Raw genomic sequence first — 17,157 nt, 5'->3', positions numbered from 1 at the left:
AAAAACGCGTTCATTTCGGCCTGAAGAACACGTTTTGAAAAGTCTGCTGTTCCTGCCCCATAAGTTACATGGGGGTGACCAAACTTGCAGAAACATGTTTATTTCTGCTGAAAAACAAATGTTGACACTTTCTGCACACTGGGGCTAAGAGCTGAGGCAGTGGGCTCTTCTGAGCCTAGCAGGTACATTGGGATTCAACAGCCTGAAAAAACGCGCTTATTTCGTGCTGAAAAACACGTTTTGAAAAGTCTGCTGTTCCTGCCCCATAAGTTACATGGGGGTGACCAAACTTGCAGAAACGTTTATTTCTGCTGAAAAACACGTTTTGACACTTTCTGCACACTGGGGTTAAGAGCTGAGGCAGTGAGCTCTTCTGAGCCTAGCAGGTACATTGGGATTCAACAGCCTGAAGAAACGCGTTTATTTCGTGCTGAAAAACACGTTTTGAAAAGTCTGCTTTTCCTGCGCCATGTTACATGGGGGTGACCAGACTTGCAGAAACATGTTTATTTCTGCTGAAAAACATGTTTTGACACTTTCTGCACACTGGGGTTAAGAGTTGAGGCAGTGGGCTCTTCTGAGCTTAGCAGGTACATTGGGATTCAACAGCCTGAAAAAACGCGTTTATTTCGTGCTGAAAAACACGTTTTGAAAAGTCTGCTTTTCCTGCCCCATAAGTTACATGGGGGTGACCAAACTTGCAGAAACATGTTTATTTCTGCTGAAAAACAAATTTTGACACTTTCTGCACACTGGGGTTAAGAGCTGAGGTAGTGGGCTCTTCTGAGCCTAGCAGGTACATTGGGATTCAAGAGCCTGAAAAAACGCGTTTATTTCGTGCTGAAAAACACGTTTTGAAAAGTCTACTGTTCCTGCCCCATAAGTTACATGGGGGTGACCAAACTTACAGAAACATGTTTATTTCTGCTGAAAAACACGTTTTGACACTTTCTGCACACTGGGTTTAAGAGCTGAGGCAGTGGGCTCTTCTGAGCCTAGCAGGTACATTGGGATTCAACAGCCTGAAAAAACGCGTTCATTTCGTGCTGAAAAACACGTTTTGAAAAGTCTGCTGTTCCTGCCCCAAAAGTTACATGGGGGTGACCAAACTTGCAGAAACGTTTATTTCTGCTGAAAAACATATTTTCACACTTTCTGCACATGGGGTTAAAAGCTGAGGCACTGGGCTCTTCTGAGCCTAGCAGGTTCATTGGGATTCGTCAGCCTGAAAAAACGCATTCATTTCAGGCTGAAAAACACGTTTTGAAAAGTGTGCTGTTCCTGCCCCATAAGTTACATGGGGGTGACCAAACTTGCAGAAACATGTTTATTTCTGCTGAAAAACACTTTTTGACACTTTCTGCACACTGGGGTTAAGAGTTGAGGCAGTGGGCTATTCTGAGCCTAGCAGGTACATTGGGATTCAACAGTCTGAAAAAACGCGTTCATTTCGGCCTGAAGAACACGTTTTGAAAAGTCTGCTGTTCCTGCCCCATAAGTTACATGGGGGTGACCAAACTTGCAGAAACATGTTTATTTCTGCTGAAAAACAAATGTTGACACTTTCTGCACACTGGGGCTAAGAGCTGAGGCAGTGGGCTCTTCTGAGCCTAGCAGGTACATTGGGATTCAACAGCCTGAAAAAACGCGCTTATTTCGTGCTGAAAAACACGTTTTGAAAAGTCTGCTGTTCCTGCCCCATAAGTTACATGGGGGTGACCAAACTTGCAGAAACGTTTATTTCTGCTGAAAAACACGTTTTGACACTTTCTGCACACTGGGGTTAAGAGCTGAGGCAGTGAGCTCTTCTGAGCCTAGCAGGTACATTGGGATTCAACAGCCTGAAAAACGCGTTTATTTCGTGCTGAAAAACACGTTTTGAAAAGTCTGCTTTTCCTGCGCCATGTTACATGGGGGTGACCAGACTTGCAGAAACATGTTTATTTCTGCTGAAAAACATGTTTTGACACTTTCTGCACACTGGGGTTAAGAGTTGAGGCAGTGGGCTATTCTGAGCCTAGCAGGTACATTGGTATTCAACAGCCTGAAAAAACGCGTTTATTTCGGGCTGAAAAACATGTTTTGAAAAGTCTGCTGTTCCTGCCCCATAAGTTACATGGGGGTGACCAAACAAGCAGAAACATGTTTATTTCTGCTACAAAACACATTTTGACACTTTCTGCACACTGGGGTTAAGAGCTGAGGCAGTGGGCTCTTCTGAGCCTAGCAGGTACATTGGGATTCAACAGTCTGAAAAAACGCGTTCATTTCGGAATGAAAAACACGTTTTGAAAAGTCTGCTGTTCCTGCACGACAAGTTACATGGGGGTGACCAAACTTGCAGAAACATGTTTATTTCTGCTGAAAAACACATTTTGACACTTTCTGCACACTGGGGTTAAGAGCTGAGGCAGTGGGCTCTTCTGAGCCTAGCAGGTACATTGGGATTCAACAGCCTGAAAAAACGCGTTCATTTCGTGCTGAAAAACACGTTTTGAAAAGTCTGCTGTTCCTGCCCCATAAGTTACATGGGGGTGACCAAACTTGCAGAAACGTTTATTTCTGCTGAAAAACATATTTTCACACTTTCTGCACACGGGGTTAAAAGCTGAGGCACTGGGCTCTTCTGAGCCTAGCAGGTTCATTGGGATTCGTCAGCCTGAAAAAACGCATTCATTTCAGGCTGAAAAACACGTTTTGAAAAGTCTGCTGTTCCTGCCCCATAAGTTACATGGGGGTGACCAAACTTGCAGAAACATGTTTATTTCTGCTGAAAAACATATTTTCACACTTTCTGCACACTGGGGTTAAGAGTTGAGGCAGTGGGCTATTCTGAGCCTAGCAGGTACATTGGTATTCAACAGCCTGAAAAAACGCGTTCATTTCGTGCTGAAAAACACGTTTTGAAAAGTCTGCTGTTCCTGCCCCATAAGTTACATGGGGGTGACCAAACTTGCAGAAACGTTTATTTCTGCTGAAAAACATATTTTCACACTTTCTGCACACGGGGTTAAAAGCTGAGGCACTGGGCTCTTCTGAGCCTAGCAGGTTCATTGGGATTCGTCAGCCTGAAAAAACGCATTCATTTCAGGCTGAAAAACACGTTTTGAAAAGTGTGCTGTTCCTGCCCCATAAGTTACATGGGGGTGACCAAACTTGCAGAAACATGTTTATTTCTGCTGAAAAACACGTTTTGACACTTTCTGCACACTGGGGTTAAGAGTTGAGGCAGTGGGCTATTCTGAGCCTAGCAGGTACATTGGTATTCAACAGCCTGAAAAAACGTGTTTATTTCTGGCTGAAAAACAAGTTTTGAAAAGTCTGCTGTTCCTGCCCCATAAGTTACATGGGGGTGACCAAACTTGCAGAAACATGTTTATTTCTGCTACAAAACACATTTTGACACTTTCTGCACACTGGGGTTAAGAGCTGAGGCAGTGGGCTCTTCTGAGCCTAGCAGGTACATTGGGATTCAACAGTCTGAAAAAACGCGTTCATTTAGGACTGAAAAACACGTTTTGAAAAGTCTGCTGTTCCTGCCCCACAAGTTACATGGGGGTGACCAAACTTGCAGAAACATGTTTATTTCTGCTGAAAAACACATTTTGACACTTTCTGCACACTGGGGTTAAGAGCTGAGGCAGTGGGCTCTTCTGAGCCTAGCAGGTACATTGGGATTCAACAGCCTGAAAAAACGCGTTTATTTCGTGCTGAAAAACACGTTTTGAAAAGTCTAATGTTCCTGCCCCATAAGTTACATGGGGGTGACCAAACTTGCAGAAACATGTTTATTTCTGCTGAAAAACACGTTTTGACACTTTCTGCACACTGGGGTTAAGAGCTGAGGCAGTGGGCTCTTCTGAGCCTAGCAGGTACATTGGGATTCAACAGCCTGAAAAAACGCGTTCATTTCGTGCTGAAAAACACGTTTTGAAAAGTCTGCTGTTCCTGCCCCATAAGTTACATGGGGGTGACCAAACTTGCAGAAATGTTTATTTCTGCTGAAAAACATATTTTCACACTTTCTGCACACGGGGTGAAAAGCTGAGGCACTGGGCTCTTCTGAGCCTAGCAGGTTCATTGGGATTCGTCAGCCTGAAAAAACGCATTCATTTCATGCTGAAAAACACGTTTTGAAAAGTCTGCTGTTCCTGCCCCATAAGTTACATGGGGGTGACCAAACTTGCAGAAACATGTTTATTTCTGCTGAAAAACACGTTTTGACACTTTCTGCACACTGGGGTTAAGAGTTGAGGCAGTGGGCTATTCTGAGCCTAGCAGGTACATTGGTATTCAACAGCCTGAAAAAACGCGTTTATTTCTGGCTGAAAAACACGTTTTGAAAAGTCTGCTGTTCCTGCCCCACAAGTTACATGGGGGTGACCAAACTTGCAGAAACATGTTTATTTCTGCTGAAAAACACATTTTGACACTTTCTGCACACTGGGGTTAAGAGCTGAGGCAGTGGGCTCTTCTGAGCCTAGCAGGTTTATTGGGATTCGTCAGCCTGAAAAAACGCTTTCATTTCAGGCTGAAAAACAAGTTTTGAAAAGTCTGCTGTTCCTGCCCCATAAGTTACATGGGGGTGACCAAACTTGCAGAAACATGTTTATTTCTGCTGAAAAACAAATGTTGACACTTTCTGCACACTGGGGCTAAGAGCTGAGGCAGTGGGCTCTTCTGAGCCTAGCAGGTACATTGGGATTCAACAGCCTGAAAAAATGCGTTTATTTCGGGCTGAAAAACACGTTTTGAAAAGTCTGCTGTTCCTGCCCCATAAGTTACATGGGGGTGACCAAACTTGCAGAAACATGTTTATTTCTGCTACAAAACACATTTTGACACTTTCTGCACACTGGGGTTAAGAGCTGAGGCAGTGGGCTCTTCTGAGCCTAGCAGGTACATTGGGATTCAACAGTCTGAAAAAACGCGTTCATTTCGGACTGAAAAACACGTTTTGAAAAGTCTGCTGTTCCTGCACCACAAGTTACATGGGGGTGACCAAACTTGCAGAAACATGTTTATTTCTGCTGAAAAACACATTTTGAAAAGTCTGCTTTTCCTGCGCCATGTTACATGGGGGTGACCAAACTTGCAGAAACATGTTTATTTCTGCTGAAAAACACGTTTTGACACTTTCTGCACACGGGGTTAAAAGCTGAGGCACTGGGCTCTTCTGAGCCTAGCAGGTTCATTGGGATTCGTCAGCCTGAAAAAACGCATTCATTTCAGGCTGAAAAACACGTTTTGAAAAGTGTGCTGTTCCTGCCCCATAAGTTACATGGGGGTGACCAAACTTGCAGAAACATGTTTATTTCTGCTGAAAAACACGTTTTGACACTTTCTGCACACTGGGGTTAAGAGTTGAGGCAGTGGGCTATTCTGAGCCTAGCAGGTACATTGGTATTCAACAGCCTGAAAAAACGCGTTTATTTCTGGCTGAAAAACAAGTTTTGAAAAGTCTGCTGTTCCTGCCCCATAAGTTACATGGGGGTGACCAAACTTGCAGAAACATGTTTATTTCTGCTACAAAACACATTTTGACACTTTCTGCACACTGGGGTTAAGAGCTGAGGCAGTGGGCTCTTCTGAGCCTAGCAGGTACATTGGGATTCAACAGACTGAAAAAACGCGTTCATTTCGGACTGAAAAACACGTTTTGAAAAGTCTGCTGTTCCTGCCCCACAAGTTACATGGGGGTGACCAAACTTGCAGAAACATGTTTATTTCTGCTGAAAAACACATTTTGACACTTTCTGCACACTGGGGTTAAGAGCTGAGGCAGTGGGCTCTTCTGAGCCTAGCAGGTACATTGGGATTCAACAGCCTGAAAAAACGCGTTCATTTCGGAATGAAAAACACGTTTTGAAAAGTCTGCTGTTCCTGCACCACAAGTTACATGGGGGTGACCAAACTTGCAGAAACATGTTTATTTCTGCTGAAAAACACATTTTGACACTTTCTGCACACTGGGGTTAAGAGCTGAGGCAGTGGGCTCTTCTGAGCCTAGCAGGTACATTGGGATTCAACAGCCTGAAAAAACGCGTTCATTTCGTGCTGAAAAACACGTTTTGAAAAGTCTGCTGTTCCTGCCCCATAAGTTACATGGGGGTGACCAAACTTGCAGAAACGTTTATTTCTGCTGAAAAACATATTTTCACACTTTCTGCACACGGGGTTAAAAGCTGAGGCACTGGGCTCTTCTGAGCCTAGCAGGTTCATTGGGATTCGTCAGCCTGAAAAAACGCATTCATTTCAGGCTGAAAAACACGTTTTGAAAAGTCTGCTGTTCCTGCCCCATAAGTTACATGGGGGTGACCAAACTTGCAGAAACGTTTATTTCTGCAGAAAAACACATTTTCACACTTTCTGCACACTGGGGTTAAGAGCTGAGGCAGTGGGCTCTTCTGAGCCTAGCAGGTACACTGGGATTCAACAGCCTGAAAAAACGCGTTTATTTCGTGCTGAAAAACACGTTTTGAAAAGTCTGCTGTTCCTGCCCCATAAGTTACATGGGGGTGACCAAACTTGCAGAAACATGTTTATTTCTGCTGAAAAACACGTTTTGACACTTTCTGCACACTGGGGTTAAGAGCTGAGGCAGTGGGCTCTTCTGAGCATAGCAGGTACATTGGGATTCAACAGCCTGAAAAAACGCGTTTATTTCGTGCTGAAAAACACGTTTTGAAAAGTCTGCTGTTCCTGCCCCATAAGTTACATGGGGGTGACCAAACTTGCAGAAACATGTTTATTTCTGCTGAAAAACATGTTTTGACACTTTCTGCACACTGGGGTTAAGAGTTGAGGCAGTGGGCTCTTCTGAGCTTAGCAGGTACATTGGGATTCAACAGCCTGAAAAAACGCGTTTATTTCGTGCTGAAAAACACGTTTTGAAAAGTCTGCTTTTCCTGCCCCATAAGTTACATGGGGGTGACCAAACTTGCAGAAACATGTTTATTTCTGCTGAAAAACAAATTTTGACACTTTCTGCACACTGGGGTTAAGAGCTGAGGCAGTGGGCTCTTCTGAGCCTAGCAGGTACATTGGGATTCAACAGCCTGAAAAAACGCGTTTATTTCGTGCTGAAAAACACGTTTTGAAAAGTCTACTGTTCCTGCCCCATAAGTTACATGGGGGTGACCAAACTTGCAGAAACATGTTTATTTCTGCTGAAAAACACGTTTTGACACTTTCTGCACACTGGGTTTAAGAGCTGAGGCAGTGGGCTCTTCTGAGCCTAGCAGGTACATTGGGATTCAACAGCCTGAAAAAACGCGTTCATTTCGTGCTGAAAAACACGTTTTGAAAAGTCTGCTGTTCCTGCCCCATAAGTTACATGGGGGTGACCAAACTTGCAGAAACGTTTATTTCTGCTGAAAAACATATTTTCACACTTTCTGCACACGGGGTTAAAAGCTGAGGCACTGGGCTCTTCTGAGCCTAGCAGGTTCATTGGGATTCGTCAGCCTGAAAAAACGCATTCATTTCAGGCTGAAAAACACGTTTTGAAAAGTCTGCTGTTCCTGCCCCATAAGTTACATGGGGGTGACCAAACTTGCAGAAACGTTTATTTCTGCAGAAAAACACATTTTCACACTTTCTGCACACTGGGGTTAAGAGCTGAGGCAGTGGGCTCTTCTGAGCCTAGCAGGTACACTGGGATTCAACAGCCTGAAAAAACGCGTTTATTTCGTGCTGAAAAACACGTTTTGAAAAGTCTGCTGTTCCTGCCCCATAAGTTACATGGGGGTGACCAAACTTGCAGAAACATGTTTATTTCTGCTGAAAAACACGTTTTGACACTTTCTGCACACTGGGGTTAAGAGCTGAGGCAGTGGGCTCTTCTGAGCATAGCAGGTACATTGGGATTCAACAGCCTGAAAAAACGCGTTTATTTCGTGCTGAAAAACACGTTTTGAAAAGTCTGCTGTTCCTGCCCCATAAGTTACATGGGGGTGACCAAACTTGCAGAAACGTTTATTTCTGCTGAAAAACATATTTTCACACTTTCTGCACACGGGGTTAAAAGCTGAGGCACTGGGCTCTTCTGAGCCTAGCAGGTTCATTGGGATTCGTTAGCCTGAAAAAACGCATTCATTTCAGGCTGAAAAACACGTTTTGAAAAGTCTGCTGTTCCTGCCCCATAAGTTACATGGGGGTGACCAAACTTGCAGAAACATGTTTATTTCTGCTGAAAAACACGTTTTGACACTTTCTGCACACTGGGTTTAAGAGCTGAGGCAGTGGGCTCTTCTGAGCCTAGCAGGTACATTGGGATTCAACAGCCTGAAAAAACGCGTTCATTTCGTGCTGAAAAACACGTTTTGAAAAGTCTGCTGTTCCTGCCCCTTAAGTTACATGGGGGTGACCAAACTTGCAGAAACGTTTATTTCTGCTGAAAAACATATTTTCACACTTTCTGCACACGGGGTTAAAAGCTGAGGCACTGGGCTCTTCTGAGCCTAGCAGGTTCATTGGGATTCGTCAGCCTGAAAAAACGCATTCATTTCAGGCTGAAAAACACGTTTTGAAAAGTCTGCTGTTCCTGCCCCATAAGTTACATGGGGGTGACCAAACTTGCAGAAACGTTTATTTCTGCAGAAAAACACATTTTCACACTTTCTGCACACTGGGGTTAAGAGCTGAGGCAGTGGGCTCTTCTGAGCCTAGCAGGTACACTGGGATTCAACAGCCTGAAAAAACGCGTTTATTTCGTGCTGAAAAACACGTTTTGAAAAGTCTGCTGTTCCTGCCCCATAAGTTACATGGGGGTGACCAAACTTGCAGAAACATGTTTATTTCTGCTGAAAAACACATTTTGACACTTTCTGCACACTGGGATTAAGAGCTGAGGCAATGGGCTCTTCTGAGCCTAGCAGGTACATTGGGATTCAAAAGCCTGAAAAAACGCGTTTATTTCGTGCTGAGAAACACGTTTTGAAAAGTCTGCTGTTCCTGCCCCATAAGTTACATGGGGGTGACCAAACTTGCTGAAACATGTTTATTTCTGCTGAAAAACACGTTTTGACACTTTCTGCACACTGGGGTTAAGAGCTGAGGCAGTGGGCTCTTCTGAGCATAGCAGGTACATTGGGATTCAACAGCCTGAAAAAACGCGTTTATTTCGTGCTGAAAAACACGTTTTGAAAAGTCTGCTGTTCCTGCCCCATAAGTTACATGGGGGTGACCAAACTTGCAGAAACATGTTTATTTCTGCTGAAAAACATGTTTTGACACTTTCTGCACACTGGGGTTAAGAGTTGAGGCAGTGGGCTCTTCTGAGCTTAGCAGGTACATTGGGATTCAACAGCCTGAAAAAACGCGTTTATTTCGTGCTGAAAAACACGTTTTGAAAAGTCTGCTTTTCCTGCCCCATAAGTTACATGGGGGTGACCAAACTTGCAGAAACATGTTTATTTCTGCTGAAAAACAAATTTTGACACTTTCTGCACACTGGGGTTAAGAGCTGAGGCAGTGGGCTCTTCTGAGCCTAGCAGGTACATTGGGATTCAACAGCCTGAAAAAACGCGTTTATTTCGTGCTGAAAAACACGTTTTGAAAAGTCTACTGTTCCTGCCCCATAAGTTACATGGGGGTGACCAAACTTGCAGAAACATGTTTATTTCTGCTGAAAAACACGTTTTGACACTTTCTGCACACTGGGTTTAAGAGCTGAGGCAGTGGGCTCTTCTGAGCCTAGCAGGTACATTGGGATTCAACAGCCTGAAAAAACGCGTTCATTTCGTGCTGAAAAACACGTTTTGAAGAGTCTGCTGTTCCTGCCCCATAAGTTACATGGGGGTGACCAAACTTGCAGAAACGTTTATTTCTGCTGAAAAACATATTTTCACACTTTCTGCACACGGGGTTAAAAGCTGAGGCACTGGGCTCTTCTGAGCCTAGCAGGTTCATTGGGATTCGTTAGCCTGAAAAAACGCATTCATTTCAGGCTGAAAAACACGTTTTGAAAAGTCTGCTGTTCCTGCCCCATAAGTTACATGGGGGTGACCAAACTTGCAGAAACATGTTTATTTCTGCTGAAAAACACGTTTTGACACTTTCTGCACACTGGGGTTAAGAGTTGAGGCAGTGGGTTATTCTGAGCCTAGCAGGTACATTGGTATTCAACAGCCTGAAAAAACGCGTTTATTTCTGGCTGAAAAACAAGTTTTGAAAAGTCTGCTGTTCCTGCCCCATAAGTTACATGGGGGTGACCAAACTTGCAGAAACATGTTTATTTCTGCTACAAAACACATTTTGACACTTTCTGCACACTGGGGTTAAGAGCTGAGGCAGTGGGCTCTTCTGAGCCTAGCAGGTACATTGGGATTCAACAGTCTGAAAAAACACGTTCATTTCGGACTGAAAAACACGTTTTGAAAAGTCTGCTGTTCCTGCCCCTCAAGTTACATGGGGGTGACCAAACTTGCAGAAACATGTTTATTTCTGCTGAAAAACACATTTTGACACTTTCTGCACACTGGGGTTAAGAGCTGAGGCAGTGGGCTCTTCTGAGCCTAGCAGGTACATTGGGATTCAACAGCCTGAAAAAACGCGTTTATTTCGTGCTGAAAAACACGTTTTGAAAAGTCTAATGTTCCTGCCCCATAAGTTACATGGGGGTGACCAAACTTGCAGAAACATGTTTATTTCTGCTGAAAAACACGTTTTGAGACTTTCTGCACACTGGGGTTAAGAGCTGAGGCAGTGGGCTCTTCTGAGCCTAGCAGGTACATTGGGATTCAACAGCCTGAAAAAACGTGTTTATTTCGTGCTGAAAAACACGTTTTGAAAAGTCTGCTTTTCCTGCGCCATGTTACATGGGGGTGACCAAACTTGCAGAAACATGTTTATTTCTGCTGAAAAACACGTTTTGACACTTTCTGCACACTGGGGTTAAGAGTTGAGGCAGTGGGCTCTTCTGAGCTTAGCAGGTACATTGGGATTCAACAGTCTGAAAAAACGCGTTCATTTCGGACTGAAAAACACGTTTTGAAAAGTCTGCTGTTCCTGCCCCACAAGTTACATGGGGGTGACCAAACTTGCAGAAACATGTTTATTTCTGCTGAAAAACACATTTTGACACTTTCTGCACACTGGGGTTAAGAGCTGAGGCAGTGGGCTCTTCTGAGCCTAGCAGGTACATTGGGATTCAACAGCCTGAAAAAACGCGTTTATTTCGTGCTGAAAAACACGTTTTGAAAAGTCTAATGTTCCTGCCCCATAAGTTACATGGGGGTGACCAAACTTGCAGAAACATGTTTATTTCTGCTGAAAAACACGTTTTGACACTTTCTGCACACTGGGGTTAAGAGCTGAGGCAGTGGGCTCTTCTGAGCCTAGCAGGTACATTGGGATTCAACAGCCTGAAAAAACGCGTTCATTTCGTGCTGAAAAACACGTTTTGAAAAGTCTGCTGTTCCTGCCCCATAAGTTACATGGGGGTGACCAAACTTGCAGAAACGTTTATTTCTGCTGAAAAACATATTTTCACACTTTCTGCACACGGGGTTAAAAGCTGAGGCAGTGGGCTCTTCTGAGCCTAGCAGGTTCATTGGGATTCGTCAGCCTGAAAAAACGCATTCATTTCAGGCTGAAAAACACGTTTTGAAAAGTCTGCTGTTCCTGTCCCATAAGTTACATGGGGGTGACCAAACTTGCAGAAACATGTTTATTTCTGCTGAAAAACACGTTTTGACACTTTCTGCACACTGGGGTTAAGAGTTGAGGCAGTGGGCTATTCTGAGCCTAGCAGGTACATTGGTATTCAACAGCCTGAAAAAACGCGTTTATTTCTGGCTGAAAAACAAGTTTTGAAAAGTCTGCTGTTCCTGCCCCACAAGTTACATGGGGGTGACCAAACTTGCAGAAACATGTTTATTTCTGCTGAAAAACACATTTTGACACTTTCTGCACACTGGGGTTAAGAGCTGAGGCAGTGGGCTCTTCTGAGCCTAGCAGGTACATTGGGATTCAACAGCCTGAAAAAACGCGTTTATTTCGTGCTGAAAAACACGTTTTGAAAAGTCTGCTGTTCCTGCCCCATAAGTTACATGGGGGTGACCAAACTTGCAGAAACGTTTATTTCTGCTGAAAAACATATTTTCACACTTTCTGCACACGGGGTTAAAAGCTGAGGCAGTGGGCTCTTCTGAGCCTAGCAGGTTCATTGGGATTCGTCAGCCTGAAAAAACGCATTCATTTCAGGCTGAAAAACACGTTTTGAAAAGTCTGCTGTTCCTGTCCCATAAGTTACATGGGGGTGACCAAACTTGCAGAAACATGTTTATTTCTGCTGAAAAACACGTTTTGACACTTTCTGCACACTGAGGTTAAGAGTTGAGGCAGTGGGCTATTCTGAGCCTAGCAGGTACATTGGTATTCAACAGCCTGAAAAAACGCGTTTATTTCTGGCTGAAAAACAAGTTTTGAAAAGTCTGCTGTTCCTGCCTCATAAGTTACATGGGGGTGACCAAACTTGCAGAAACATTTTTATTTCTGCTACAAAACACATTTTGACACTTTCTGCACACTGGGGTTAAGAGCTGAGGCAGTGGGCTCTTCTGAGCCTAGCAGGTACATTGGGATTCAATAGTCTGAAAAAACGCGTTCATTTCGGACTGAAAAACACGTTTTGAAAAGTCTGCTGTTCCTGCCCCATAAGTTACATGGGGGTGACCAAACTTGCAGAAACATGTTTATTTCTGCTGAAAAACAAATGTTGACACTTTCTGCACACTGGGGCTAAGAGCTGAGGCAGTGGGCTCTTCTGAGCCTAGCAGGTACATTGGGATTCAAAAGCCTGAAAAAACGCGTTTATTTCGTGCTGAAAAACACGTTTTGAAAAGTCTGCTGTTCCTGCCCCATAAGTTACATGGGGGTGACCAAACTTGCAGAAACATGTTTATTTCTGCTGAAAAACACGTTTTGACACTTTCTGCACACTGGGTTTAAGAGCTGAGGCAGTGGGCTCTTCTGAGCCTAGCAGGTACATTGGGATTCAACAGCCTGAAAAAACGCGTTCATTTCGTGCTGAAAAACACGTTTTGAAAAGTCTGCTGTTCCTGCCCCATAAGTTACATGGGGGTGACCAAACTTGCAGAAACGTTTATTTCTGCTGAAAAACATATTTTCACACTTTCTGCACACGGGGTTAAAAGCTGAGGCACTGGGCTCTTCTGAGCCTAGCAGGTTCATTGGGATTCGTCAGCCTGAAAAAACGCATTCATTTCAGGCTGAAAAACACGTTTTGAAAAGTCTGCTGTTCCTGCCCCATAAGTTACATGGGGGTGACCAAACTTGCAGAAACGTTTATTTCTGCAGAAAAACACATTTTCACACTTTCTGCACACTGGGGTTAAGAGCTGAGGCAGTGGGCTCTTCTGAGCCTAGCAGGTACACTGGGATTCAACAGCCTGAAAAAACGCGTTTATTTCGTGCTGAAAAACACGTTTTGAAAAGTCTGCTGTTCCTGCCCCATAAGTTACATGGGGGTGACCAAACTTGCAGAAACATGTTTATTTCTGCTGAAAAACACATTTTGACACTTTCTGCACACTGGGATTAAGAGCTGAGGCAATGGGCTCTTCTGAGCCTAGCAGGTACATTGGGATTCAAAAGCCTGAAAAAACGCGTTTATTTCGTGCTGAGAAACACGTTTAGAAAAGTCTGCTGTTCCTGCCCCATAAGTTACATGGGGGTGACCAAACTTGCTGAAACATGTTTATTTCTGCTGAAAAACACGTTTTGACACTTTCTGCACACTGGGGTTAAGAGCTGAGGCAGTGGGCTCTTCTGAGCATAGCAGGTACATTGGGATTCAACAGCCTGAAAAAACGCGTTTATTTCGTGCTGAAAAACACGTTTTGAAAAGTCTGCTGTTCCTGCCCCATAAGTTACATGGGGGTGACCAAACTTGCAGAAACATGTTTATTTCTGCTGAAAAACATGTTTTGACACTTTCTGCACACTGGGGTTAAGAGTTGAGGCAGTGGGCTCTTCTGAGCTTAGCAGGTACATTGGGATTCAACAGCCTGAAAAAACGCGTTTATTTCGTGCTGAAAAACACGTTTTGAAAAGTCTGCTTTTCCTGCCCCATAAGTTACATGGGGGTGACCAAACTTGCAGAAACATGTTTATTTCTGCTGAAAAACAAATTTTGACACTTTCTGCACACTGGGGTTAAGAGCTGAGGCAGTGGGCTCTTCTGAGCCTAGCAGGTACATTGGGATTCAACAGCTTGAAAAAACGCGTTTATTTCGTGCTGAAAAACACGTTTTGAAAAGTCTACTGTTCCTGCCCCATAAGTTACATGGGGGTGACCAAACTTGCAGAAACATGTTTATTTCTGCTGAAAAACACGTTTTGACACTTTCTGCACACTGGGTTTAAGAGCTGGGGCAGTGGGCTCTTCTGAGCCTAGCAGGTACATTGGGATTCAACAGCCTGAAAAAACGCGTTCATTTCGTGCTGAAAAACACGTTTTGAAAAGTCTGCTGTTCCTGCCCCATAAGTTACATGGGGGTGACCAAACTTGCAGAAACATGTTTATTTCTGCTGAAAAACACGTTTTGACACTTTCTGCACACTGGGTTTAAGAGCTGAGGCAGTGGGCTCTTCTGAGCCTAGCAGGTACATTGGGATTCAACAGCCTGAAAAAACGCGTTCATTTCGTGCTGAAAAACACGTTTTGAAAAGTCTGCTGTTCCTGCCCCATAAGTTACATGGGGGTGACCAAACTTGCAGAAACGTTTATTTCTGCTGAAAAACATATTTTCACACTTTCTGCACACGGGGTTAAAAGCTGAGGCACTGGGCTCTTCTGAGCCTAGCAGGTTCATTGGGATTCGTTAGCCTGAAAAAACGCATTCATTTCAGGCTGAAAAACACGTTTTGAAAAGTCTGCTGTTCCTGCCCCATAAGTTACATGGGGGTGACCAAACTTGCAGAAACATGTTTATTTCTGCTGAAAAACACGTTTTGACACTTTCTGCACACTGGGTTTAAGAGCTGAGGCAGTGGGCTCTTCTGAGCCTAGCAGGTACATTGGGATTCAACAGCCTGAAAAAACGCGTTCATTTCGTGCTGAAAAACACGTTTTGAAAAGTCTGCTGTTCCTGCCCCATAAGTTACATGGGGGTGACCAAACTTGCAGAAACGTTTATTTCTGCTGAAAAACATATTTTCACACTTTCTGCACACGGGGTTAAAAGCTGAGGCACTGGGCTCTTCTGAGCCTAGCAGGTTCATTGGGATTCGTCAGCCTGAAAAAACGCATTCATTTCAGGCTGAAAAACACGTTTTGAAAAGTCTGCTGTTCCTGCCCCATAAGTTACATGGGGGTGACCAAACTTGCAGAAACGTTTATTTCTGCAGAAAAACACATTTTCACACTTTCTGCACACTGGGGTTAAGAGCTGAGGCAGTGGGCTCTTCTGAGCCTAGCAGGTACACTGGGATTCAACAGCCTGAAAAAACGCGTTTATTTCGTGCTGAAAAACACGTTTTGAAAAGTCTGCTGTTCCTGCCCCATAAGTTACATGGGGGTGACCAAACTTGCAGAAACATGTTTATTTCTGCTGAAAAACACATTTTGACACTTTCTGCACACTGGGATTAAGAGCTGAGGCAATGGGCTCTTCTGAGCCTAGCAGGTACATTGGGATTCAAAAGCCTGAAAAAACGCGTTTATTTCGTGCTGAGAAACACGTTTTGAAAAGTCTGCTGTTCCTGCCCCATAAGTTACATGGGGGTGACCAAACTTGCTGAAACATGTTTATTTCTGCTGAAAAACACGTTTTGACACTTTCTGCACACTGGGGTTAAGAGCTGAGGCAGTGGGCTCTTCTGAGCATAGCAGGTACATTGGGATTCAACAGCCTGAAAAAACGCGTTTATTTCGTGCTGAAAAACACGTTTTGAAAAGTCTGCTGTTCCTGCCCCATAAGTTACATGGGGGTGACCAAACTTGCAGAAACATGTTTATTTCTGCTGAAAAACATGTTTTGACACTTTCTGCACACTGGGGTTAAGAGTTGAGGCAGTGGGCTCTTCTGAGCTTAGCAGGTACATTGGGATTCAACAGCCTGAAAAAACGCGTTTATTTCGTGCTGAAAAACACGTTTTGAAAAGTCTGCTTTTCCTGCCCCATAAGTTACATGGGGGTGACCAAACTTGCAGAAACATGTTTATTTCTGCTGAAAAACAAATTTTGACACTTTCTGCACACTGGGGTTAAGAGCTGAGGCAGTGGGCTCTTCTGAGCCTAGCAGGTACATTGGGATTCAACAGCCTGAAAAAACGCGTTTATTTCGTGCTGAAAAACACGTTTTGAAAAGTCTACTGTTCCTGCCCCATAAGTTACATGGGGGTGACCAAACTTGCAGAAACATGTTTATTTCTGCTGAAAAACACGTTTTGACACTTTCTGCACACTGGGTTTAAGAGCTGAGGCAGTGGGCTCTTCTGAGCCTAGCAGGTACATTGGGATTCAACAGCCTGAAAAAACGCGTTCATTTCGTGCTGAAAAACACGTTTTGAAGAGTCTGCTGTTCCTGCCCCATAAGTTACATGGGGGTGACCAAACTTGCAGAAACGTTTATTTCTGCTGAAAAACATATTTTCACACTTTCTGCACACGGGGTTAAAAGCTGAGGCACTGGGCTCTTCTGAGCCTAGCAGGTTCATTGGGATTCGTTAGCCTGAAAAAACGCATTCATTTCAGGCTGAAAAACACGTTTTGAAAAGTCTGCTGTTCCTGCCCCATAAGTTACATGGGGGTGACCAAACTTGCAGAAACATGTTTATTTCTGCTGAAAAACACGTTTTGACACTTTCTGCACACTGGGGTTAAGAGTTGAGGCAGTGGGTTATTCTGAGCCTAGCAGGTACATTGGTATTCAACAGCCTGAAAAAACGCGTTTATTTCTGGCTGAAAAACAAGTTTTGAAAAGTCTGCTGTTCCTGCCCCATAAGTTACATGGGGGTGACCAAACTTGCAGAAACATGTTTATTTCTGCTACAAAACACATTTTGACACTTTCTGCACACTGGGGTTAAGAGCTGAGGCAGTGGGCTCTTCTGAGCCTAGCAGGTACATTGGGATTCAACAGTCTGAAAAAACACGTTCATTTCGGACTGAAAAACACGTTTTGAAAA

This window comes from Lepisosteus platostomus, chromosome 13 (genome assembly GCF_059453375.1).
Source record: "Lepisosteus platostomus isolate fLepPlt1 chromosome 13, fLepPlt1.hap1, whole genome shotgun sequence".
Taxonomy (NCBI): domain Eukaryota; kingdom Metazoa; phylum Chordata; class Actinopteri; order Semionotiformes; family Lepisosteidae; genus Lepisosteus; species Lepisosteus platostomus.
This window is presented reverse-complemented; position numbering follows the sequence as displayed.